At 42.0% G+C, this 26,759-nt stretch overlaps 1 long non-coding RNA gene across 10 annotated transcripts in view; it reads right to left on the bottom strand.

Annotated features, from left to right (window-relative positions):
* LOC140617484 (uncharacterized) overlaps positions 1 to 26,759 on the bottom strand; it is a 66,881-nt gene that overhangs the window by 26,736 nt on the left and 13,386 nt on the right. For 6 of the 10 annotated variants that reach the window (XR_012017709.1, XR_012017708.1, XR_012017716.1 and 3 more), the window contains one exon: positions 4,487 to 4,600. This is a non-coding gene — a long non-coding RNA (uncharacterized lncRNA). Of the gene's footprint in view, positions 1 to 4,486; positions 4,601 to 4,898; positions 5,044 to 15,948; positions 16,093 to 26,759 lie in introns of those variants that run through there. The other 4 variants (XR_012017707.1, XR_012017710.1, XR_012017711.1 and 1 more) reach the window with 2 other exon arrangements.

Here is a 26,759-nt window from a genome sequence, read left to right as displayed (position 1 = left end):
TGGGCAGCAAGAAAGGAAATAGTGTGGTTGAGTGGAGATTAGTCATTTTTGAAAGAGCACGTATGTTCATTTTACATATTGATTGCAATCCACTCAAAAGTTTATAGATGCAGGTTAGTTCCAAGAACACAGCTTAAGTTTTAAATCAGCATTAAGCACTCCTAAATTCAGATTCATCTCAGCCTCTCGGGTTTGCCAACCAGCCTGGAGACAAAACAAGGCCAGACTCCCTGGCAGCCTCTTGGCAATCCTGCCCTTGAAGTCATTTCTGGAAGGGCAAAGGAGCCCCAAGGACTCTTGTACCACTAGGACAAAAGTGTCACCCAGCAACTCAGCCCATTTCCATCACCATAGTGGGGAGAGTAGCCCAGGCATTATTACATTGGTCAGGAATAGCTCAAAGCCAGGAGCAAGCTGGCTGATTACAAACTAAGCCAGGGATTCAAGGGGAAGGCTTTTGGAGGAAATAAGCCAACAAAACAGCACCAGACACTGAGGGATCATTCCTTCTCCAACTCTACTCCCCAAAAGATATCAAGGTGACACAGCCTAAAGTAGGCATGGAAGGTGCTTACTGCTATGACACAGAATCCTTTTGGCACTGGAAGAACTTGCTCTTCCCTCAACGCTGCTTTTCCCCAGATTTATTTTCACTCCATCCCATGGTAAACCAAGATTGTCCAGCATATTTACCTGGATAAACATGTCTATCCAAAAGACTGTGGTGCCATTCAGAACCAAGGAGGCACAATGCTCCCATTAATCTATTTTATTACCTTAGATCAAACCCCTGACCTTCTTACTTTGGAATGTGAGGTCAGGATAAAAGATTCTTGGGATGGTAGAACCAAGAGGACCATGGAGATTTTGTGCACTACCCTCATCCTTCAGTGAGCAAATCGAGGCCTCAGAGATAGTGAGTGACCTGTCTGTCCATTGCCCAGCAGAGTGGATGGCAAAGCCTAAGACCCTTGCCCCTCAACCACTCTGTCCAGACTCCAAGCTGATCCTCTTGCCAATCCCCGCCAGTAGTAACAGCCTTTTTTTGCCTGAATGCCTCCCAGGGATGTCAAGAAGACAAATTACTCTCTAGCTGTATGGCTCTTGAGTCCTTTGGATAAACTTACTGCATGTCAGTGTGCCTGGCAGGCCCCCATGGAAACTAAAGCTGGGAAGAAATGAAGCAGCCCACCTTGGCTAGCACCTTTGACAGAACAATCGCCCCCAATCCTTTGCCCTCTAGACACCCTAACAGGTAAATGTGAGGCCTTATACAGAGTTAAATCTTATATATCAGTTAGGCTAAAAGAACAGTTAATTTCATATGATAAACTTTACAGGAATAGAACACATGCTACAAGACAGCAAGAACAAAAGAACAGGCTAGATGCATGATTTTTTAGAAAACTTAAGCCATGGAGGAACAAAAAAAAATTTTTTTTTCTTCAAAGAAAATTTGGGGGCAGGGGAATGAAATATATGCAAAGCTTATTTTTAGTGCCCTTTACAGATATAAAGTCATGCTGTTCGTTTAGGAACATAGAAATGCATTATGTATAACTTGTTTCACTCATAAAATTATCATGTTTTGTATATTGATATATTTAGACATTGGGAGAGCTGAAAAAGAGTTGTATGATTTCTTTCCCGGTTGTTTTCTTGGGCAAAGGGAGTTGGGAGTTTTTTTTGTTTGTTTTTTTTTTTTTTTATGTTTTTTTTTTAAGTCCTCAGTGGGAAAACTTATCAGGATTTTCAGAAACTTTTCAGAAATTTTACAGATTTTACAGGGTCTTTATTTCTCTAAAACTCACTATTTCAAGTCTTCGAGTTCTCAACTCATTCAATTTACATGTGTTCGACCAACCTGCTCTATCAAAAGATTAGCACAATCTGGCTTCGTTATGGTGACCTAGTGTGGAACTTTAGAAAGTCCATTTTGGCAGTCCCACAAATCTGGAATTCACTTGGTCCTTCAAGGCAAATCTCTCCCATTCTTCTCAAGGTGTAACTATCTAAAGCACATTTCTGGGAAGGAACCAGAAGAGACCACGAGTCATTTAGTTTAGACTCTACACAAGCACAAATCCTCTCTATATGAAGTCTACAAATGATTGACTGTCCCTTGCTTCTCTCAGAGCCAATAGCCTAAGAGCCTTTATGACTTACAGGTCATACAGGTATGATTATCTGATCAATTTCTGTCTTCCTCATTAGATTGCAGGTGTCATCAGGGCAAGAATCAAACCTTCTTTGCTGACTATTTTCTCCTCAGCAACTAGCAGTGGTAGGCAGATGACAGTAAATGTGTGCCCACCACCTTCCGAGACACCTCTTATGATTAGAATTTCCTTCTGTATATTGAACTCATATTACTCTACTTATAACAGGTACTCACTGGCTAGACTGCTACTCCAGGTCTATCCAGACCCTTCATAAGACAACACTTCAAATATGTGAAAATCCTGTGTCATTGCCAGCTCTTCCTTCCTCTAAGCTAAAGATGCTCAGTACCTTCAGCTGTTCCATAAGTGGCACAACTTTTTAGTACTTTTGTTATCTTGGATGCTCTTCTCTGAATATTTTACTGCTCTGGTTCTATAGACCCATGTAGTTAACAGGGAAGGGGGACAGTTATTGGAATAGAGGTTACTGACATATTCAGTGTTCTCCTCCAAGAAATAGTTTCAAGACCAGGACTACCCTGGAACTCTATAAGGTTCTTCCTCAGAAAGCTAATTGGCCACCAAGACTGCTAGTTGACTCCCAAAATACATTCTCCTCTTCCTCTATGGCAAAACACCCCTGACTTGTAGCTGGACAAATAGCTGCCTATAATAAAGGCTATGTTTCTTGGCCACGTGTGCAACTGTTACCATATGAAAACATTCTTGTTAATGAATTGAGTAGGAATGCGTTGGACAGCCTTTGAACACCTGCTCTAAGAGATAGCATATCTGCATTCTTTCCCCAGGTTCTTTACATTTCTTCTATTTTTGTTTCCTAGAACATGGGTGACACCACCTTGAACTATGAGCCCAAGGTCTCACATAGCTGAGCAATAAGGTAGAGAGATTCTGGGTCCCTGACATGAAGAAATGTTCTGGACTAAGACTTTTATGTCAGAAAGAGAAACGACCTGCTGTCATGTATAAACCACTATTATCCTGGTTTGTTTGGGGATTTTTTGTCACACGTAGTCAAATCTAGTCTTAACTGAGGGTCTATGGCTTGGTCCTCAACCTTATCTAAGTAGATTTGTTACTGAAGCAGAATATAATGTAACTAAACACAACATTGCAAGCTGATAACTTTCCCAGCATTTGCTACCTTGCTAAGGGTGGGGAGAGAGATAATACAGTATGACACTCTTTCTCAGACGGTATCTATGGCTTAACTGGAAAGAGCTTCTAAGAGCTGACCCTCTTGCCTAGTAAAAACAACAATAACAACAAACCTAACACCAAGAAAAAAATGGAAGCGGTGCCAGCATACATGAGGAAAGCATAGATATGTTGCAAAAGAGGATATGGTATTTTTCCTCTTCTCCTCCCATCTAAGTTTTGTGATCTAATGGCTGATTTCAAAATTACTTAATGAGTCAATAACGTAGCCCTCAGCTAGAGTAAGCCACTCAACAGATCCTGGAAGACCTGTAGAGGTGTTCACACAGAGGCCACTGAGAAGGTGAGCAGCAGGAAAACCACATTGCTGAGTACGCCAATAAGGCCAAGACAAATACCAGCTTAGAAGACTCCTCATCTTCATGGTAGAGGTGATGGGCCCTCCAAAGACTGGAATTTCAGCTTCCATGTGCCATTTCCTGATTTAATGTCAGTCATTTGGTATTTCGGGTTAAAATTAAACTTCTATTGCAAAACCACAAAAATGGCAAACGTATTTGGAAGAGGCTAATTAGCAGGTTACAGTAGCTCCATATTTCAAAATATTCCCAAGTATTATGCCCCCATTTAAAATGCAAAAAAGTCACAAGAGATCATCATTCTCCACTAATACTGAGAACAAGCTAGAGAAACCACTAATGATAGCTTTCAAACTCATCAGAGAGCTGAGGACACAAATCTAAACAAAGTAAATTCCAGAAAGTGATAAACACTTCCTAGGAAACAAGAGACTATGGCTTCTTTCATTGCTGGCACAGTAAAGAGGAGGACTCTGCCATCACTCTCTCTCAAACTTTTTATAAACTTTTAGCTATTTGTGAGCTAACTTGACCGATGAGAATACCAAGTTCCAGTCACAGAGCAAGGTGACTTACCTTCTCCACAGGCCTTCACTGAGTGGAGGGGGATAGTCAGCAAAAAGCTAGGGGCAAGGCAAGAGACCTAAGAGAGATCCACGCATCAGCCCCACTTCCTACCCCAGGAAAAGGCACTGAGCCTTTTCAAGGGCAAAGCAGCAGCCTGCTAAAGGCTGAGAGCAGGGCTAGAGAGCTGAGGGAATGCATCCAAGGAACACTCAGACTCACCAAGTGCTCTGAAGGCCATGTGCTCCTAAAGTTGGAGGTCAGTTGGAGAGCTGGAAGGAATTCCTCTCAAGTTCCACAGGCCTTCACTGACTGCAAGGCAGACTTTTCTCAAGGCTGGAGACAACAGGAGAAAAAGAAAGCAATACCTCTGAGGCACGGGAGCCTTTACCAACTGGACTTCACTGGCCTTTCTGAAGACTGAGGGAAGTACAGGAGACCCGAGGAATCCCTGAGAAATACTGAGTCTTCACCAAGGGCACTGTCCAGGGCAGTGAAGCCAGGTGAAGAGAGATCTCCTGAGGAACTGAAAGCCAAAGCAATAGACAGCAAGGAAGATTCCCAGACATACACAAAGCTGGTAGCTTTTATATATATTTTATATATTATAGACTATAAGGAAATGGGAATCTACCAGTGTTCCAAAACTGAGCACTTCTGAAAGGAAAGTCCTGCTTTTGCTCTAATCCTGGAGGAAAAGGTGACTTGAATCTAACTAAAACCACAGCACAGCCCAGACCCAGTTCAGCTAGACTAGATCAACCCTGCCCCCACTCCAGTGGTGTGACAATATGAATAATTAACGTTCCCTCTGATTGGTACCAACCCTCACACCCTCATCTGTTATACATGTCTTCCTTTTTTTTTTTCTTTTTTTTTTAAGATTTTGTTTGTTTGAGAGAGAGAGAGAGAGAGCACTAGAGAGAGCAAGCATGAGCTGGGGGCAGAGGGAGAGGGAGAAGCAGAGTCTACTGAGCAGGGAGCCTAATGTAGGGCTCGATCCCAGGACCCTGGGACCATGACGCGAGCCAACTGACACTTAACACTTAGACACTTAACCAACTGAGCCACTCAGGTGCCCCTATATGTGTCTTCCTAAATGTGTTATACAACTATGAAATGAATCCCATATTTGCATTTCCCTTTCTCTTCTGATCACTATATCCATTCAGAGTCCTCTCTCTCAGTGGTGATTTTTTAAATCTAGGAGTGAGTTGGACATAGAAGACAGTCAAGAGGTAGATCCCTCAAAATATAGTGATCCATGGGTGGTTATCTGTGAGTGGTGTGTCAATGGGTGATTTTTATTTTCTTCTTTTGGTTTAGTATGTCTAAGGATTTCCCCTACAAAAACTAGTATTGCATGGGTAGTTTTTAAATGTTTAAGAGAGATAAACTTAGGACATAAAAAATATCTTTTGACAAAGGACAAAGGTAAACAAAATCAAAGTCAAATAATAGCCAGATCCTATAGGTTCTAATCACAAGGATAACATGTTTTTCCTTTTTTCTATTTTCTTTTTATTGCATATACATGAGAAGATGGATATTAGCTGAACAATTGGGCAAACATTTCACAATATATGTAAATCAAATTATCATGTTGTATGTCTTAAACTTATACAGTGAAGTATATCAATCATTCCTCAATAAAATTGGAACAAAATTAAAAACAAAATAAAGGTGAATAAGAAGAAAAATGGCAGCTGGGAAAAATATCTGCAACACCGTAATGATTCATATTCAACTCAATACAATAGAACAGGCAATGCCCACAAGAGGAAGTCCAAATGGCCAATAAACATGAAAAGATGCTTATCCTCACTGGTAGGAAGGGAAACGCAAAATCAAGTAATAAGGAGATGCCATTTTTTCCCACCCTTCAGATTGATAATTTTTTTAATTTCTTAATTAAAAACCTATAATATTCTGTGCTAGCAAGCACTCACACATTGCCATTGGAATGGGAATTGCTACATTTTTTAGAAAGCAAGCTGGCCATAGCTTTTATTTATTTATTTTTAAAGCTTTTATTTAGGGATGCCTGGGTGGCACAGTGGTTGAGTATCTGCCTTTGGCTCAGGTTATGTTCCTGGGATCCTGGGATCGAGCCCCAAATCAGGCTCCCCATTGGGGAGCCTGCTCCTCTCTCTGCCTATGTCTCTGCCTCTCTCTGTGTGTCTCTCATGAATAAATAAATAAAATCTTAGGGAAAAAATGAAAAAATAAAGATTTTGTTTATTTATTTGAGAGAGAGAGAGCATGAGCAGAGGGAAAAGCAGACTCCCCACTGTGGAGGCAGACTCGGGATTGGATCCCAGGACTCCGAGATTATGATCTGAGCCAAAATCATATGCTCTACCGACTGAACCACCCAGGAGCCCCTAGCCATAGCTTTTAAAAATTTGCATACTTGTAACCTTTGACCCAGCAACCCCCACTCTAGGAATAGGGCCTGTGAAGGTGGGGAAGATGAATACTAGTTTATAATGGGCTACTTAAAAGAATACTTATTTCAGCATTATTTCTACAGGTGAAAATCTTGAAACTTCCTGAATATCCATCAAATAGAGATTGAGTAAGTGTTGGTAGATTTATACTGTGGACTACTATGAAGCTGTTAAAAAGTGTGGCTTGGCTATTTAGATCTGGAGGGATATCCATAGCAAATTATTATGTGAGAAAAACAAGTTGCATAGAATGGTATACAGTGTGATCCTTAATTTTTAAAAGTCAGAATAGCATATTCCTGTGTTAACTTGGGGAAGTTGTAAAAAGCTACACAGCAGGTCATCATCGGTTACTGAGAGGAGCAGAGGTATAAATGCAAAGACATTGAAAGAGATGCTTATTTTTTTCCTTCTTTATATTATTTTACTAGTTATAGAGAACATGTGTGAATTTTCTCATTTTGGAAATGGAATTTAATAGACGATTTTAAAAACTGAAGAATATGCACCATGCATTCTTACCTCTCTGGAGCAATGGAAACTCAAGATTAGTGATAGAATGAAATGATCTTTTTCTGGGATGATTTATGGCTAATAAGTTTCCTCAGGTAGCCTGATTGTCAGGCTGATCTTTTGATAGATGATATTTTTATGCTTTTATTTCTTGAAAAAAAGTGATGGTCTAGTCATTCCATCATGAGGCTCACTGGACATAGCATCTCTGTCTAAGTCATGTGATCACACACAGCCTGATAATTCCAGGAAGGCTGTGTTACGGTTTTCTGAGAAGGAGTTGTCAATACTTGGCAAGAAAGAAGGGATGTTCCCAAAAGTGAACATGGGATGGAGATTTGAGAACCATTCAGATAAGATCTTAGCTCCTCCCTTTCTAGCACCAGTCCCCTTGGTTGCACCACCATCGTTCATTGGATCAAACAGCTGTACAATTGATAAGGATTTAAAGTGTCCTGTGTTTGCCTATTGTGCTTCCCTGTAGCACTTCTAAAGATGCCAACAACTGCCATATGCCCATTAGTTAGAAAGGTCTTTATAGCTGCCATAAAGTGGAACTTGGCATCAAGAATCTAACGAAGAGATAAGAAATCAAAAGAAATTCTAGTTGAAGTCTGCTCAGTGTTTGTGTGGGAAAAAAATATATATATGTGGGCCTAAAAGTGGTCAAGCCTCTCTCAAAACTACAGAACACTCAGGGAAAGCAGCGATATTGTTCTGTTTCTTTCCCAGGAATAGGGAGCAAAAATCACTTTCCTCTGCTTTGGAGTAATCACCAAATTAAATGGCCCAAGACTTTTTTATTAGCCAACCAGGAAGCAGAACCACCGCCAGATTCCTGCTTGATAAAATCATTCACTATATTGTGGCTCCTATGCCTTTCATCTGGGGATAGGGATTTGAAGGAAAGAAAAAGCATAGAACTTTACTGGTCTAGGAATGGTTAGATGCTAAAATGGGAGCCTCTGATGAGTCACTAAGCACCCGCTGGGAGAGAAAGATCATTTAAAACCAATTTTTCTTATATGCTTGTTAGTTCCGGAAAACCCTTGCACCCATACTTCTCCCCATGTATCAGAAGCACATTACAGGAGCACCTAGGTGGCTCAGTCAGTTAAGCATTGGCCTTCAGCTCAGGTCATGATCCCAGAGTCCTGGGATCAGGCCCCACGTCAGGCTCCCCACTCAGTGGGGAGTCTACTTCTCCTTCACGCCCCCCCCCCGATAATTTCTCTCTTTCTCTCCCAAATAAATAAATAAAATCTCTTTTTTTAATGTAGCACATTATAAAATTGCTGCTCATACTAAACTTCTTTTCTAGGCAGTGTCAGCTGAAGGGAAGAGCAGGAGTTTGGATTAGCCCAGCTGCCAACCAGCCTTCAGGAAAGAGCCCGTGCATCCTCTTCTACCCTACGTGTTCTGAACTTATCCCAGATAAGAAAGTCAGAGGATCTCCAAGAACAACAAAGGCCTAGAACTGGTGGCTCTGAGTTCACAAATAGACAACTGTGATTTGCATCCTTAACATTCATTCTCCCTTCTTCTGCCAAAAGTCCCAACTTTTTGTCAGAGGACCCACCTCTCCTTCAATCAAAGCATTCTATTCTCTGGCCACAATGAGCATATGATACAATGGCAATGAAATGAAATGGGACTTTTGCTGAGACTTCTGGGAAAGTGACCTGATGTCTTTTCTCCCCAAGGTTGAAGGGGGGAAGAAGTGAGGCCTGGAGCTTTGTAGTCATGACAACCCCAAAGGGAAAGCCTCTGAGAATGGAGCCTGATGAAGGCAAGCAGAGCCAGGGTGTGCACAGAGAGAATGGGAGTGTGATGACAGCAATGTGGTAACAAGTAGTCCCTGGAGACTGGGACTGTTGTATCAGTAATAAATTCTTTTTGCTTACACCCTTTAGGGTCGGATTGTTTTTATCACTTGCAATAGAAGCATCGCTGATAAGACATGAGATGGCAAAAAGCCATGGGTCCATATGAGGACAGCCACGTGTTTCTTTTTTCCATTTAAAATTTCCATAAACTGCTTACTATTCACATCCCTGAGGAAGGTGTTACATTCTCACTTGGGGAAGGGGCTCCTTCCAGTCTGGTTTGCCCTCTGTAAGAGATATTATTTTCCTGGACAAGAAATCTTGGTGGGAAGTCAAATGTGTTGTTTACTGTCATTTTAATTTTGTCCTTATTAATTATAATGCATCTCTCAATATTCAGAGAGTATTCAGTCAATCCATCATTGGCAGGAAGTTTGTTCTTCCCGGTCATACACAGAGTTTTGCTATGAGTCATCCACATTCTCATATGGCCCCCATGGTGACAATGACACACCATTGTACAATGGCTTATCCAAATCCTCCCTAGTCCTCCTGTGTGGTTTAATTAAATTGGCCAGTCTGCACCAGCCACTTAAAAAAGACAGGATATTCAGGGTTGCAAATAAAAAAGAGAAAATATAGAAAAGGTATTATCATACTCTTCAACTCAGGACACAATGCAAAATGTTCTTCTAATCTAGTATTCCTTGATCAGGATACATGAAGCATGAAAGATGCTAATGACCCATCTGAAGTTATGACTTGGCCATTGACAGGCCACTGTTTCCTTTCTTTCTTCTTGCTTTCTTTCTCTCTCTTTCTTTCTTTTGCTTGCCTTCTTTTTATGGAAGAGTTTATAAATATCAGGTTGGGTCTTAAAGTATCATCCAACCAAATAAGACGGGCACCAAAGCATTCACTCTACCCAGGGCTCACAATTCTCAGGACAGTTTCACACCATCATGTTGGCTAGGAGATGGCCAACCTCTGGAGGGTCCCGCTCTCCATGATCATGATATCAGAAAAGGGACTGACCTTTCATCGGCTGGCTCCTTCATAGGATCCAAACACAGGCATTGAGAACTAATTGTTATTGGATACACTCATTTCTTATACTGAAGTTCCTGTGCCTCCAGGAAGAGAATTTTTGGTGGAGCCAGGTCTCTATAAGTAGGACAAAATAACTGCTAAATGAGTCACCACTGATTTCAAAACCAAACTGGACTTCTTATCTATGAGAGACATGATCAGGATGGCTTTTCCTTCACCTTTCTCCAAGGGCTAAAGTCTAATAATATTCTGTGGAAAAATTCCTGGTCTATGTAACTTGGTCTAATCTCCCAAACAGATACTTATGCTCCTTTTTCCATACTTTCTCAAGATAAGACTATCACAAACAGAACTTAAATCTCACACACACTGGAAAGGTGGCAGGTGAGGATGCATAAGAGGACAAAAGGGTCCCAATGCAACTTACTGGCTTTAATTACAGGAGAACATGCTCTGGAGGAGTCAACTCACCTCTCCCTCATGAGAGGATGGAGCACTTGATGTCTTGCAGCTGAATATGTGATTACATTACATGAGAGCACATGAAAAGAATAAATCCAAATAATGGCATAAAAGAAAATAAAGCAATATTAACAAAAAAATCTGAGAAATTAGAGCTGATGAGCAGCAACACACCAATAACTAAAACAGACTCCTTTCCAAAATCAGGAATCATCGCATAAGTAACATAGGTCTACTTGTTTAAAAAAATTTTTTAAAGTTGAGGGAATCAGAACTTAGTTATTTTCTTAAACTCTAGAATTAGGTCAAGGACTCTGGCTCTACTTTTTAATGATGTCCACTAAAGTGTGTGTGTGCGCGTGCATGTCTCTGTGTGTAACAGCATTGACAGTACAAGCAAATAGGCCAAGGCAGAAATTCAGAATTCTAAGACCTATCTGAGATAAGTCAATCTTCTGTCATTCTTTTCATTTAGGAAATAATAATTAATTTAATGAAAATACAGCAAAAGTATTAAGATATATCCTATTTTTAAAAATTGTAACATTTTTAGGGGCACCTGGGTGGCTCAATTGGTTAAATACCTGCCTTCAGCTCAGGTTGTGGTCCTGGCATCCTGGGATCGAGCCCCAAGTTGGGCTCCCTACTCAGGCCCTCCCCACCTTGCTTGTACTCTTTCTCACAAATAAATAAATAAATTCTTTTTTAAAAAAAAACTATAACATTTTTAACAATCACATATATTCTAGATTATTCAACTATGGAATTTATTATGCTTACCATGATATTATTTTATAAGGTTTATCTAATATCTACCCCCAAAATGTGTACTATTACTCCCATTTTTGCAGAGGGGGAGTTAAGAGGTTACATGGCCAGGATTCAAACCCACATCTTTCTGACTCCAATAGTCTTGGTCAATTATACACTGTTGCTTCTTTCCAAAGTATTTCAATCTGGTTTAGAAAACCCCAGCCCAGGGGTACCTGGATGGCTCAGATGGTTAAGCGGCTAACTCTTGGTTTCTAGTCAGGTCAGGCAGGGTTTCAGGGTGGTGAGATAGAGCTCCATGTCAGGCTCTGCCCTTAGCATGGAGTCTCCTAGGTATCCTCTCCCTCCCCTTCTGCGCATCTTCTCTCACCCCCCACTACCCACCCCCCTGCTCAAATAAATAAATTTAAAAAATATTTTAAAAACAAAGAAAAAGAGAGGCACCTGGGTGACTCAGTGGTTGAGCATCTGTCTTTGGCTCAAGTCATGGTCCCAGGGTCCTGGGATCGAGTCTCACATTGGACTCTGTACAGGAAGCTGCTTCTCCCTCTGTCAATGTCCCTGTCTCTTTGTATCTCCCATGAATAAATAAATAATATCTTAAAAAGCAAGAAAGAAAGAGAGAGAAAAGAAAGAGAAAAGAAAAGAAGAAAGGAAAAGAAAAGAAAAGAAAAAAAGAAAAGAAAAGGAAAGGAAAGGAAAAGGAAAGGAAAGGAAAAGGAAAGGAAAGGAAAGGAAAGGAAAGGAAAGGAAAGGAAAGGAAAGGAAAGGAAAGGAAAGGAAAGGAAAAGAAAGGAAAGGAAAGGAAAGGAAAGGAAAGGAAAGGAAAGGAAAGAAGAGAAGAGAAAAGAAAAGAAAAGAAAAGAAAAGAAAAGAAAAGAAAAGAAAAGAAAAGAAAAGAAAAAAAGAAAGAAAAATCCAGCCCATTAGGGCTCAGGGAAGAATCTAAGATTCCACATGACTCATGGCCTCATGAAGAAGGGAGGACTTTTCTCTTACCTGGGGCTCCCAAAGAAGAACCTCACCAGCCTGATGCTGACTACAAGACTACACTGACTGCAATGCTGTCAGGCCCACTTGCAATTGCTGGAGGAATCCTGGTCCTGCTCCCATTCTGAATATACTCCAGCCTAACCATCTACCTTCAGCCTGTAGTATTCCCTCATGGCTTCCTGAATGGCCAGCCTTTTCCATAGTATTTGCCTCTTGTTCAAAGCATCCTTGTTACTCTTTAAGGAGAATCTACCTTGCTTCTGTTCTGACATCCTCATCTCGGTTTCCCATCCTAATGTTCCCTTTCCCTGGGTTGCTTTGACAAGTTAGCAGCAATTCCAACCCAAATTAACTGCCCCCACCTGCATTAAGTCTTTATGTTCACAAGTAACATCCACCAAACTCCCACCTCACCCTCCCAAGGTCCATGCTGGCTCATTCTGGGTGCTGGGTTAAGATCATAATCCAACTTGTTTCCTGTCTGTCTCCAACATCCAAGAAGTTTTGTAATGATGCAATAAAACAAATGAGAAATTATAGCCTTATGATTAAAGTTTAATGTCTATTTATTAAAGAGCTATGAGAGTATTCAGATTAAAACAATAATGAAATGTAAAATAAAAACAATAAAGATGAATAATAAAATCAACAGATATTACCCTAACATCAATAAGCAAGCAATTGTAACAAAAAAATAAATAAAATGAGATCATATAAAAGGCAATAATTCACTAAGAGGAAGAGAAGGGGTACATTCAAGTAGAAGTAATGATAAGTAATAAGCTCTTGGATCATTTGATAATCCAATTAATGAGGAAAAGTGAATCATAGGAATATACTGAGAATACATTTAAATTTCTTGCTGATTTGACACAGGATACTGGCATGGATGATGATGACATAAAATTAATAATGTACCAGAAAAATGAGGACATGGATGTGATCAATTCAAAGAGTATCTAAGATGGAAACTTACAAGAAAATCTCAAATGCCCTGAAATCTTCCAGCTCCTATATGAAAGAAACATGATAGTGATTTGCCAATTTCAGCAATGCTAAACATTTTCTTGGCTTTACTAATCACAAGTTGTGAAGCTGGAAGAAATTTTTCTAAGTGATCAGTAATAAAAATAAATTCTTTCATTAACTGTGCTAGATAAAAGACCAAATAATCTTCCTGTTTACTCTGTAGAAAATATCACAAAACTGTTGTTAGGTGAAAACACAGGATATATAGCAAAAATAAATGTTTAAATAGAATTATAAAGGCAAGAGTTACTAAAAATATTTTGATGATTTCTATTCTCATTCTAAACAAATATTCACTTTTCATTCTTTTTTTTTTCTTAATTTTTATTTATTTATGATAGTCACAGAGAGAGAGAGAGGCAGAGACACAGGCAGAGGGAGAAGCAGGCTCCATGCACCGGGAGCCCGACGTGGGATTCGATCCCGGGTCTCCAGGATCATGCCCTGGGCCAAAGGCAGGCGCCAAACCACTGCGCCACCCAGGGATCCCCTCACTTTTCATTCTTAATTTTGCATTCTTTTACTCAAAATTTACTCCAAAAATAGTCAAAGTTTCAGCCCTGCAAACCCTGGATCCATCCTCACAGTGGGATCTTGGGTTTGTCCCTCCCTCCCTCTTACTTGAACTCAGGGCCAACCTTCTTTCTGACAGACAGAGCATGGCCAGGACAGAACCAGAGCATGGTAGAATGGAAATTCTACCGGAAAGTCATATGGATTTGTTCACTAACAGCTATAGAGCCCGTGAAATACAGAGTACTCAGATTCCAGGGACTGCTGTGCTCACCACATCACCTGTGAACTCCACAGGTATAAAAGCTAGAGAGAACTTATTCAACTTTTTTTTAATTATTCAGTTTTTTCAGATGTAAATATTCTGCTGGCACATGTTAGCAGAGTAAACACAGGGCTTCCCTTCCTGCCTATTGAAAACGCAGGTGAACTCACAAACTTGGGGCAGGTCTGGCAATCTTCTCAGTCTAATGTGGAGGATGTTATTTATTTGGACTATGGTCTCCTTTGTAAGAAAAAGCTCTTCGTGCTTGAATAAGCATTTGTTGGTACATTAGACAAACTAAAACCAACCAAAACTAAAATTGTTTTACTACAGAAATTGTTATCCTTTTATTTCATTATTTCCTTGGTTCTTATTTACCTGGGGTTAGAACTCAAGGAATTGTCTATAATATTTAATCAAATTTAAAATGCAAAGCTTTAACCCAAAACTTTAGTTCTAATTTCTCTGTTCCATCAATGTGTTTTTAACATCAATCCAATTATATTCAGCAAACCCTGGTTGAGAGCCTGCCAGTGGGATGTTCTGTGGGACACTGTGCTGGGCACTGGGAGATACAGAGATGAGGACTACAGATGCTCTCCACAAACATGTGTCAAGGTGAGAAATGCTGCTCTCGTGATAAGATCAAACTGTTGAGAAAATAGAGAGGAAGGAGCAATTAATCCTGCCTGCACCAACTGGGAAAAGAAAAGTGGTTTAAAAGTGTGGTTTGTGGCTCCCATGGGCTCCAGAGAAGTCACTGGGTGTCTGCTGGAACAGCAGAGGGTCAAGGAACCGGGCTCTAGAACTCCCATTATTGCTTTAACCAAAGTACATCTCCTTGCATCTGTCTTATCGGTTGGAAATCTGCACTCAACTTCTTTGACAAAAATCTTCTGCTTTTAAAAAATAATTCTTTGGGAGGTGGGTCGGGGGATAGGGTAACTGGGTGACAGGGATTAAGGAGAGAACGTGATGAAATGAACACTGGGTGTTATACTATATGTTGGCAAATTGAATTTAAATAACATTTTAAAAATAAATAAATAGGGCTCCCTGGGTGGCTCAGGAGTTTGGCACCTGCCTTTGGCCCAGGGCGCGATCCTGGAGTCCCGGGATCGAGTCCCACGTCAAGCTCCCGGCATGGAGCCTGCTTCTCCTTCCTCCTGTGTCTCTCCCTCTCTCTTTCTATGTCTGTCATAAATAAATAAATAAATCTTTTTAAAAAATAAAAATAAAAATAAATAAATAAAAATAATTCTTTTAGGGGTACCTGGGTGGCTCAGTCAGTTGAGCGTCCATTCTTGGTTTTGGCTCAGGGTCCTGGGATCATAGCCCACAACAGGCTCTGTGCTCAGCAAGGAGTCTACCTGAAGATTCTCTCTCTCCCTCTGCCCCTTACCGGACTTGCGTTCTCTCGCTCTCTCTCTCTCAAATAAATAAGTAAATCTTTAAAAAATAATAATAGTAAAACTAAAATTTAAATTTAAAGTACAATGAAAAAATAATTCTTTTAAACTACTAAATAAGATGTTATTTGATCTGAGATTTGAAGGTTATAGAATTTATCCAAGTAGAGGTCAATCCTGTGGCTTTAGCTCCCTTCAGATGTTAAAATTTCCAAACCTACATAGTTAATCCTAAACTTTCTCCTAATTCTAGTATTCTCCTTTTTTGATTCATCCTCTCTTCTCAATATCACATTTGAGAACTTTTGATGGCTCCGCATTGCCTACTAGACAAAGTTCAAAGTATGAAATCCTTCCTAATCAGGTCCCAAATGTCTTCCAAAATTAATTTTCCTCCACTTACCCAAAGATACTGTCGAGAGGCAATCTCCATAGGTCTCTCACATTTCTGCACTTCTTACAAACAGAAGGACTAGCAAATTTTGTTTCAGGTATCTTTTCAAGAATGTGTAGAGAGCAGCTTTGGAAAACAGAGGTAGAGATTGCCTCCGAATGGAGAGAAAGTTTGTTTGCTTTTCAGTACAATAAAGACAATTATCTCCCTCCAGGACAAAGGTTGGGCAATTGGCTTGCAGTCCATTATAAAAGACTGGAGTTTCCTAAACTTGGATTTCCTCATCTGTGACACAAACTCACCAGGTGTAACTTCCATCTGGGGCACTCTACATTGCCAAGTGGGACTTGGGAAAAAAAAAAAAAAGGAAAGCCAGTGCAACAATGAAGCTCATGATTGTTGTTCTGGGAGGAATAAAATCCTTGATCTCTGACTCAGGAATCTCATGTCTTTTGCCAGCATCCATGTTACTCTGGCTGGTAGCTGGTAGCTTACAGGCAATATAAAATCTCAGACCCTTCACAGTTCTTGAAAGGCCCCCATATCAGTTAGAATAAACTAAGTTATCGTACAGTAGCAAGTGGCCCACAAATCCCAGTGGCTTACAACAGAGGTTTGTCTCTTGCTCATCCTTATGTCCCTAGCAGATCACTGGTGGCTCGGCCTCCATTGTCAACAGTAAGCCTCATATTAGGACACAGTCTGAGAAAGCATCTACTCTCTGGAACATTGTAAATGGTCAAAGAAAAAGAGAATGTAGCAAAGAAGGCAATTAACTTTTAAATCTTCCACCCAGAAGTAACAGACATCCCTCTGCTTACTTCCATTGGCCACATCTAAACCTAAGCCTGGTGGAAAGTGCAAAGCTACCACACGGAAAAGGAAAGAAAGGTGGGATATTGCAAAATACACCTAATGATTCCTAAAGCATCCTGGTTCCATCCACAACAGATGACTGGTCTTTATACAAATCTGTATCACTCTTCTGGGCCTGGGTATTTGCATATGCAATGTCTTCTTCCCAAAATGTGCTGATTCTCCCTGCTTCCTCACCCCTTCCCACACCTCATATTATCTGGAAAACTATTTTCAACACCCAGCTCAAATAGTACCTCATTTCTGAAGCTTTCTCTGACCACTCCTCACCCAGAAAAATATCTTGCTTCCTTGGGTTCCTTCCATAAACCAAGATTTCTTGAGGATAGTGGATAGGTCTGAGATTTTTATTTACCTTTGTGCAAACCTAACATAATTTCAATTAAAATTTTTCTGAGGATTTCCAATCCTTGAGATTAAAAACAAAACCAAAATCCTTAACACCCCCACAGAGCCCACACAGTCTGCCCATCCCCAGCTGCTTATAACATACTCTCTATTACTCTCCACTTTCAGTCCCACATCTTTGCCTCTGCCTGAAACCCCTTGCCTCATTTAATTAACCCCTCTTCATCCCCCCAGATCTGAGCAGAAGTACGGCTTCCTTGAGGAAGTCTTCCCCCAATGTAGGTCAACTCTACCCATTATCTGTTCTCATAGCACTATGGGCTTCTTCATAGCACTCAGCATAAACTGGCAACTAACAGTGATTTGTATCACTATCTTACTGTGTTTCTCTCCACATTCAAACTTAAGATGTAAATTCATGAGGGCATGAATCCTATTCAGATTTGCCCACCATCAGATCTCTGGTATTTGGTATATTGTCTACCACATAGTAAGACTCAATAAATTACAGAGTGAGTGAATCAATGAATGAATGAATATAAGATACTCAATGTATGTGTGATGGATTGAAAAACTCCAAGTAGAGGGGACAACAATAAAAAACAGACAAAAGCATATATGGTCTGCAGAACAAGTTTTCTTACAAATGACAAGAACAGCAGGAGTGGCAAACTAAACTTCACATGAATCTTCCAAAAAACATTTCATCTCAATTGAGAATCTGAATTGTGAAAGATCAACACAGTAGATCCTCAATTTTCAGGGGAACTTAAGGATAAAATCTCATTATTCTTCAACTATTGTCTCTGATGCTTTAAACAAGCAGAAACCCCCCAAGCCTGTTATTATTATCATCATTTCACATATATTTGGTGATTTACCATTTACAAAGCATCTTCCCTTATGCTGTCATATTTAACATTAAGTGACCCTAATAACCAAGATTAAAGTCATAGGAGCTGACTGACATCTTTGCCAAACTTTCCAATATATCTGTGGAATAACAGGATGGCAGGTAGGGCAGGAAAGAAGTCCAAGAAAAGCAAGAAAAGTGGAGGGCAGAGGCACAGAGAGGGAGATCAGAAGATAGAGAATCAAAGGAAGTGGTCACAGGAGGAAGGGTTTAGTCTATACTGAGTATGTGTGTCCCTGCAAAATTCTTATATTGAAATCCTACCCCCCAAGGTGATGGTATTGAGAGGTGGGGCCTTTGAAAGGTAATTAGGTCCTGAGGGTGGAACCATCATGAATGGGATTAACATTTCGTAAAAGGGATCCCAGAGAGCTCTGTTTTTCCCTCTGTGAGGACACAGAAAGGAGTCGTCGGCAGTTTGTAACCTAGAAGACAGTCCTTGTCAGAGCCCAACCATCCTGGCACCCCAGTCCTGGGCTTCCAGCCTCCAGAGCTGTGAGAAATAAATAAATAGTCATTAAGCCACCCAGTCTACAGTCATTTGTTACAGCAGCCCAAACTGACTAAAAGCAGGGAAGAGAGGGTGACATCAAGGGGCTGTAAGAAGTGGAGACACATAATCATGTGCATTAAAAAATGAATGGCAGTCTTTAAAGGTGAAGAGTTTCTGGGAGAGTGAAGACAAAGAGTCTAGAGGGAGCCTGGATCACAAAGGATGTTTTTAGGTATTTCTGTCATTAAAAGTTCTCTTATATGGGTCAATGGGAGTCAGAAGATTTCACTTAAAGGAGAAAATGGAGATGAGGTCATAAGTCACAGAAAAATGGAAAGTGGTTATTATCATTTGTCAGTATCTGGAGTTGGTCTAGCTGAGACATTGAGCATCTTGAATGTGTGTTGGGTGGCAAGGGGTGAGGGAGACATGTTACATCAGAATCTGAATAGGCTGGCAAGCTATGAAGAATTCAGTAAATACCCTATTCTTTTCATTGAGCTACATACCCTCCCCTGATGCTTCCAGGAGCTCTGAGCCACCCATGGGAGACTTGAGTAGGCCCCAGAGCTGCCAACAGAGGCCTATCCAGTCCTGGCTAACTTCTAGTACTCTATGTGAGCAGCTGGCAGGGCTAATCCTCCTCACTTGCACAGGGAACCTCCCACAGGGCCAGCCCAGGGAATAGCACCACCATCTATTCCATTGCCCTTGACAAAAACCTGGAAGTTATCCTTGCTCATTGTCGCACTTTACTCCCCACATTGAAATGATTCTGTGTTGAAATGTCTCCCAAATCTACCCACCTCTTGCTATCCCCATAACCACTAATGTAGTTTAGGAAGCTCTCACTGAAGCATATTCTAACTTCCTTCCTACCTCCGTCTGGTTACCTTCCTACCTGGTGTTCACACAATCAGATTCTGGTACTCACACAACCACAGCTGATTCACCTGTCTGGTTCTGTGCAAAATGGATCACAGTCCCTTCTCTCATTATAACTCTTCATTAACTCCCTCTCTCCCTCAGGATAAAGTCCAAAGTTCTTAATATTGCCTTCGATACCTTTCATGTTCTGGTGCTGGCCTCATCTCTGGCTTTATCACTGGGCTTCCTACCAGGCTTTTTCCAGCCATGTTGAACTACTTGCAATCCCACATGAGTGTCTTGTTCTTTTTCACCCCTGGACCTGGAAAATGCTTCTCACTCTCCCTGGAAATCCTCATATCCTCCCCTGCCCTCCCCTCAGCCCCTTGGTCCAGAGTCTCCTGCTTAATTCCTGCTCTTGAAGTCTGAGCTGTGAGGCTTCCTACTTCACAAAGTCTCCCCAGCACTTTCTAGGCTGGGGAAGGGCCCCTGCCTACATACTCCCATAGCAACTTGTGTTTGCCAAAATCAGGGCATATAGTGCTTGTTGATTTAACTTATCCATACCTCCAACTAGATCAGTGGTTGTTTAATCTGCACATAGAATCACCAAGGAACCTTATAAAAAAATGTGAGAGTGCCCATTAAACAAGAGGCTCTTCAGGTGGGTCTGCACACTGGTGTTCTGTAAGTTCCTGCTTATGATTCTAGCTGGTGGCCAGAGATGAGCACCACTGAGTAGACTAATTCCTTGAGCTCAGAGAACATGTCAGACTGGTGCCCTGCACAGAAAATGATGTGCAGTATTTGTTACCTGAACACATCTCTGATGCCACACAGCAGCTTATTTCTCTGCATGGAGGACAGTAGACATTTGGAAGGACATGTTTATTTTCAGAGCTCTTTAGGTTTCATTACCTCTTCACAGCAAATGCCAAGATGGATAAACTGAGGCTCCCAGAGGCTGTGAGGGGTCCTCGCTTCAATGCCTTCCAGAAAAATGCAGAGCAAAAATGCAAGTGACTCCAGTCAGTTCCCTGGCGGATAATGTGCAGCCGACCAACTTTGCTGCCCCCTGGAACAGAACTCACCCACTCTACCACCCTGCCTCCTAGTGTTGATGGAGATGCATTTGTAGGAGGGCAGCAGAGAGCAAGAGAATTTTGCACCCAGTGACTCTCTTCAGAAAAACAAGATCATGCTAGTTTTTAGTAAGAGAAGGAAGGGACCTGGGGAATTTTATCAGAGAATTCAGGCCCTGATTAATAGGGGGATACAGCCGTGTTTGCCAGCAATGCACTGACTGGATCTCTCCCACCCCAACCAGGGCGTCCAGGGTTAGATGCCTCAGCCTCCTGATTCTCTCTGGCCAGTGGGTGTGGTGGAGCCTGGGCAAGAAGGCGGAGCTTGGGGCTTCCTAGTAAATGGCTTTGGCAACCCACAGTGGGAGCTGGCTGGCTATAGCACTTAGCACCTGCAGGCCTGGAGCGTGTAAGGACCATGAATCCAGTACCACCCAGCAGTGTGGGTGCTTCCTGTCGTCGTGGCTGCTGGCATTCATGCTCTTCCAAGGAGTCCCCTTAGCAGCTGCACTGAAAACCCCTCATCGCAAAAGGGCGACAAGAAATGGAGAAGAACCCAGTGACCGAGGGAAACTACAAGTGAAACCAAATGTCATTTCTCTCACTGTGGTTTGTGGTGTTCAACACTCTTGCTTTGCTGATTGTCTCGAAAGGGGTTAATGACCCTTTGCGGACTGTCCTCCACTTAGCACCACCGGACAGGGGCTTTGTTGAAAGTCTCACCTTGACTGAGTGGCCCCAGGCCCAGCCTCACCCTGGGCTGATGCTGCGGTTCCAACGCCTGGGACCTGGGGCATCCACACTCATTTCCTGCCTGCTGTCCCCACATGCAACGGCTCGTGGAAAAGAGGAACCTGTTGCTTCCCAGAATCCTTTTCGTAGCTGGCAACGTTTGGATCCCCATCCTCTGGCAGCAAGGCTGTGACTCTTCGGCCATGCCTGCTTCATTGTCAGCAAAGCTGAGGCCGAGGGGGAAGTGAGCCACCAACCACCAAGGCAATCAGAAAAAGAGATGGTGTGCCTTTAAGATGAAGGTGGTGGGCAACCATCCATCTTCCCTAAACACAGACTTGCCTTGTTCTTCCATTTCTGGCTGAGTGATAAAAACGTTAAATGTCATTTCCTGTATCAGTGGTTAACCACTAGATGCTGGATCAGAGATTTACCAGAAGTGCTGAAGTTAAGGAAAAAAAAAAAAAAAACCCTGCTGTTTTCAATAACCCCTTTTTTGCACCCTGTGGGAACTAGTTAACCTTTGGGAGGTGCAGGGAGGAGAGGGGTGCCATGGGGGCTGCTGGATTTCAGCTGAGCAATAAATTTAGGGTTCGATTTGCCAAAGATTTTCTTATGCTTCATACAGGAAGTGAAGAGAGGCAAAATTTCCCCATTCTGCATCCCTCCCCAGTGAGTGTGTGTGTAAATGCAGGGAAGGCAGGAGAAGACAGACAAAAATCTGATGCCCACCATCGTCTCAGGATACCCACAGTCACTTTGTCTTCTTACCTAACATTTTCATAGAAAACTGTGGCTCTGCCTATCTTGTTTCCCCATCTTCCTGCAGCAGTACGTGGCCTCTCGTGCTGGGGAGCATACCGGGGGCAGCAATGCTCCCAGGAAGCTCCTGCATCTGAGCTGCTGTGGTCTGAGGGATGGAGAGCCCAGCCTGACCTTTTGCTCTGTCTTCTTGGATTTCTCCATGCAATTTCTCCATTCGGTTAGGTGCTCAGGAAAGTAGAGTAGGGGAGGCTTGGCTCAGCCCCCCAGAGAGGTGACAGGACCAACTTGCAGCCCAGCCATAGCTTTGCTCGAAGCCCCTCTGGTCTGCCCTGTGTGTTTTTGCCCTGGGGTGACCTCAATCCCCATCCCTACAACACACAAAGCCACCCTGGATCCTCCCTGCTGCCTCCCAGACCCCATGTACCTCTTTCAGGGCAGATAAGACTTAAGAGCTACGCTGTGTTCCAGCAATTGCATTGCCTACCCAAGGCTGCTAAGAATGTTCTGTGCACACACCAAGCACTCTTGCACTTCAAGTACATCTAGGATGACGTACAGTCCCGATTTGCCTGGGACTAAAAGGACTCATAGTCGGCAGGACTTTGGTTATTAAAACTGGGAAAGTCCCTGGCAGACTGGAATAAAGTGGTAACCCAGTTAGAAGCATGTGACAGGTAAATACTCCTTCTGCTTCAAAACTGAAGCTAAAGTTTAGAAAGGATGCAGCCAGGTCACATTGAAGAGGGCTTGTCGCAGTATAAGCATCCCCTTGGGGAGAAAGGAAATCATCACTGCTCTCTTACTTCTCCAGGCATATATCAGAAGCCATCCTCTCCTAAATCAGCAGTTAGCACTGGAAATCTGAAGCCAAAGAATTAGGAGGGAAAAAATATATTCCATCAATTGTCTCGTAGTTCTATGAAGCATGAGATAGGTGGCCACCACCCTGGTGCTGACTATCCAGTTGATGGGCTGCCAGACTGGGGCATGCCCAGGACTCATGCATGGATGGGCTGCCTCCAGGTGACAACAATCAGCTGGCCTGGTTTGACACTGACAGTGTAAATCATCCTTTAGTAACAATACAAACCGATCTGGGGAGTGACTCAAGAAGTGAAGAATGCACAAGAATAGATCACAAGATATGGAATTTATCAAACTCTAGCCTTGCTTGTTAAATTTATTTTTTTTAAATATCTGTATTGGTACTGACTTTGCTTGCTTTGAAGTAGTTCTTTAATTTTTTTTTTTTTTTGCAGTGACTGTTAGTTTTTTAAATCTCTCATAGTGTTAAGTTATAGCAAATACTGCTACAGCAATTTCTAATTTTTAAGACTTGAGTAATGGTGTAGAACACTAATTCATAATCACTCTAATTGTAATCTGAATAAAGTGTAACATTGTGTAGCCTTTTTCTATAAAATAGACAAATAGAAATGACCCAATTATTCTCCTTTTTAATATGCTTAAAATAAGCTGGTGGATCTATTTCATGTTTTTGGTCAAAAACTTTATTTAGAAGAAAAAAAAACTTTATTTGGGATGGATTTCTCCTCATGGTCCTGGGTAATAGCACCAAAAGCCACCCAGGTGCCCAAAATAGAAAATCTAGAGTGTTGAACAACTTCTCACTCTCCTTCAGTCCTCCTCTCCATTTTTTCAACAAGCCCTGACTTTCCTGCCCCTATGATCTCTCCCCTGTGCTCCCATTACTCCAGCCTGAGCTTAGCTTCCCCAAGGCCCTCAGCTAATGCATCCATCCCCTCTGACCTCACTTCCATCTGCCCCCAGCCTATCAGATAACATCTCACCTTTTTAAAAATTAAATTCCAGAAACAAGTATTGGGAATGATCAGAAAGCTGTCATCGGTGTCACCTATCTAGATTTCATATGACTTTGGACAACAGTTCCCATGGGTACCTTTTTGAATGAGGTAATCTGGAGATGTCTTGTTGACTGAGAAAATCCCTCCCCCACCCCACCCCCCACCTCAGGCCCGACATTTCCAGGCAAAGCTGAGCACTTCCTCCCAACGTCCTGGTTCATGTTGCCCTTTGGCCCTCATCATATGGCTATGATTATTGGCTTGCATTTCCATCTTTCCTACTAGCTGTGAATCCCTCGTGTCTTATTTATCTGTTTCCCCAGGGTCGATCCCAGATTAGATAGATAATAGCCATTAAGTAAGCACAGAAATGAGATGGTATTGAGGTAAGAAGAGGAAATACTGGCTGGGTGCTATGATACTCTGATGGGTCTGTAGCCATTTGAACACATAAAATTCAAAGGTCATTGACTATGCTTAGATCAACCTGATAGTCTGTTAAAGGATCAAAAGTCTCTGCCCCAGGGCTGAATCTTAATCAACATTTTTGTAAACGATCTGGATAAAGATGTAAAAGACACATAAAACAGATTTGCAGAAAAACCAAAGCTAGGAGGTATCACTAATATGTAGAATCTTAGAATTAATGTTGCAAAATTATCTCGGGCTACCAGATCAATAGACCAAAGCTAAGAAGATAAAAATTCACACTAATAGATGTAAATGCTATTTTACACCACTCACTCAGACCGAGGGAAATCTGGTTTAGCAGTAGTTCAAATGGAAAAGTTCTAGCAATTCTCAGTCTTTGAGCTAAGCAGAGAATCCAGAGACTATCCAATATAGATGATCTCAAGCTTTTTTTCAAATAATAGAACATTTTCATTGATGAGAATTTTACACAGGGGCCAAGTGAAGACATTTTGGGACTGCTTTGTAGAGGAGGCAAAAGGTCTAATGAGTCAGCAACCCCTCCCAGCAATTCACCTCACCTAATAAAGACCCAAAGGCATCTTCCCAAACCCCTGAGGCTCTTCTGAGTATTGTTTGAAAAGATCTGATTCAATCTCTTTGCTTTACCGAGTCTATACAACTAATTAGTGTCAGGAGTCCCTCAATCCTTTAACCAGCTTTATTTTTGTTTGTTTTATTTGGGTTGTTTTGATTTATAGTTTGTATCTCCCCCCCCCCCCCCCCCCCCCCGCACTGTATTATACCTTTGACCATTTGCTCCCTCACTGGGGTGCAGTTGTCTGCGTTGTTCACTGTTGTACCACCTGGTGCATGGTACGCGATGGAAGCTCAATAAATATTTATCAGGAAAATAAATGGAAGAACTGGAAAAGAATACTGTCTTGACTCCCAACCCAGTATTGCTTGGAAATTTCAGTAGTGAGGCTGTCTCAAACAATGCAAGCCAAGCTCACAGTAGCCTGCATTAGAAGAAGATTATTGTCCTAATAGGGATGAAATGGCTCCATTGTACCCTGCATTGTTCAAGCCATATCTCAAATATTATGTTCAGTTCTGGAAACTACGTTAAAGAAAAATAGAAAGGAAAGCAAATGTGGCCAGAGTGGGATATAAATCCTACTTGTGAGGGCTAACTTTGTGCCAGACATATTACACATTTATCTCATTTAATCAACATGATTGTGCTGTAAAATAGTACATTCTTTCTCTATCTAGACACAGAAAATTTAAGTAATTTCTCCAAAGTCACACAGCTAAATGCCCCGAATTCCAACCTCTGGCAAAGCTCGTGTTCCTTCTGCAACACCAAGATGCCTCTTAGAAAGGGTCCCCAAGGCGGCAAGCAGAGTGTCAGGGATCATGACAAATAACATGTTCAGCTGGACAAGTCCAGGCCTGTGTGACAGGCTGGGTCAGGGATGAGGAGAACATGACAGAAGGCATCAAAGAAAGAGTACTGAGACTCACTGTCACTTGTCAGACGACGTGTAGGAGAGATTCCCGGATGGAAAACTGGTCCAAAGAGCTCTAAAAGCTGTGTGTTTGGGACTGGCTACTAATCCAGGGGTGGTGAGAGTGCCCTGCTCCCATCACACACACACTGGGCACAATCCCTCTATCTCCATGTCTTATATGCAGTAGATAAAAAGAAAATTCCAAGCTATTTTTTGTTGTTAATCTCCTTGGACAATGGGAACTGAGCAGCAGCTGTGTAGTAAGAGCTGCCCACAAGTTGTAGTTGGAAGCATTTCCACAACTGCTTGGCTTCTATGGTTAAAGAAACAGCCCCAAGTGGAGCGGCTTGTCCTGCAGTACCAGGCACCAGGCACGGACCACAGTCAATGACACAGGACAGTGGAGACCGAGGAGCAAGGCTGGGGTCTGAGGCTGGGAGACATAGGGCCACAGGACCCTTCTCACTGCAGGGCCAAAGCCTAATCCAGGGCTCTTCTCCAGGCCTCGGGACTAGATCTCCCCAGACTCGTGTTTACCACATGAAGGCTAAGAAGAGAAGAGGGGACCCTTCCCAGAGGCCAGTCCTTGTCTCCAAACCACTAGAAATTCTGCCCTGAGTGTGAGCTTTTAGAAACATGAAGGGAAATGCAATGCTCTCCTGGCTCAACATTCAATGGATCAAAATATAACCCCGATGACTAAACTAAGAAATGGTTTTCTGTCCCATGTCCAGTGTCACCCTCCTCTCATTCTTCCCTGTCCCCCTGCCTTTCATGAGAGCCCAGGGTTTCAAGCCACAGCCTCCTTGTATTCTGCTTTCCTTGGGCTGAATCCAACCCCAACAGCAAGTGGTAGGAACAGATGGAGAATTCACAAGGAGAACCATCACCGAAGTTGGGGAGGGGGTGGCAAATGTAAATGTGTCACCCAATCAAGAATGGGAGAGCCACAAGCACCTTCCAGAGGCATCTTGTCCAGGGACTAGCAAA

This window comes from Canis lupus, chromosome 25 (assembly GCF_048164855.1).
Source record: "Canis lupus baileyi chromosome 25, mCanLup2.hap1, whole genome shotgun sequence".
In the NCBI taxonomy this organism is placed as follows: domain Eukaryota; kingdom Metazoa; phylum Chordata; class Mammalia; order Carnivora; family Canidae; genus Canis; species Canis lupus.
The sequence above is the reverse complement of the archived record's forward strand: the minus strand, read 5'-3'. Positions and strand labels throughout refer to the sequence as shown.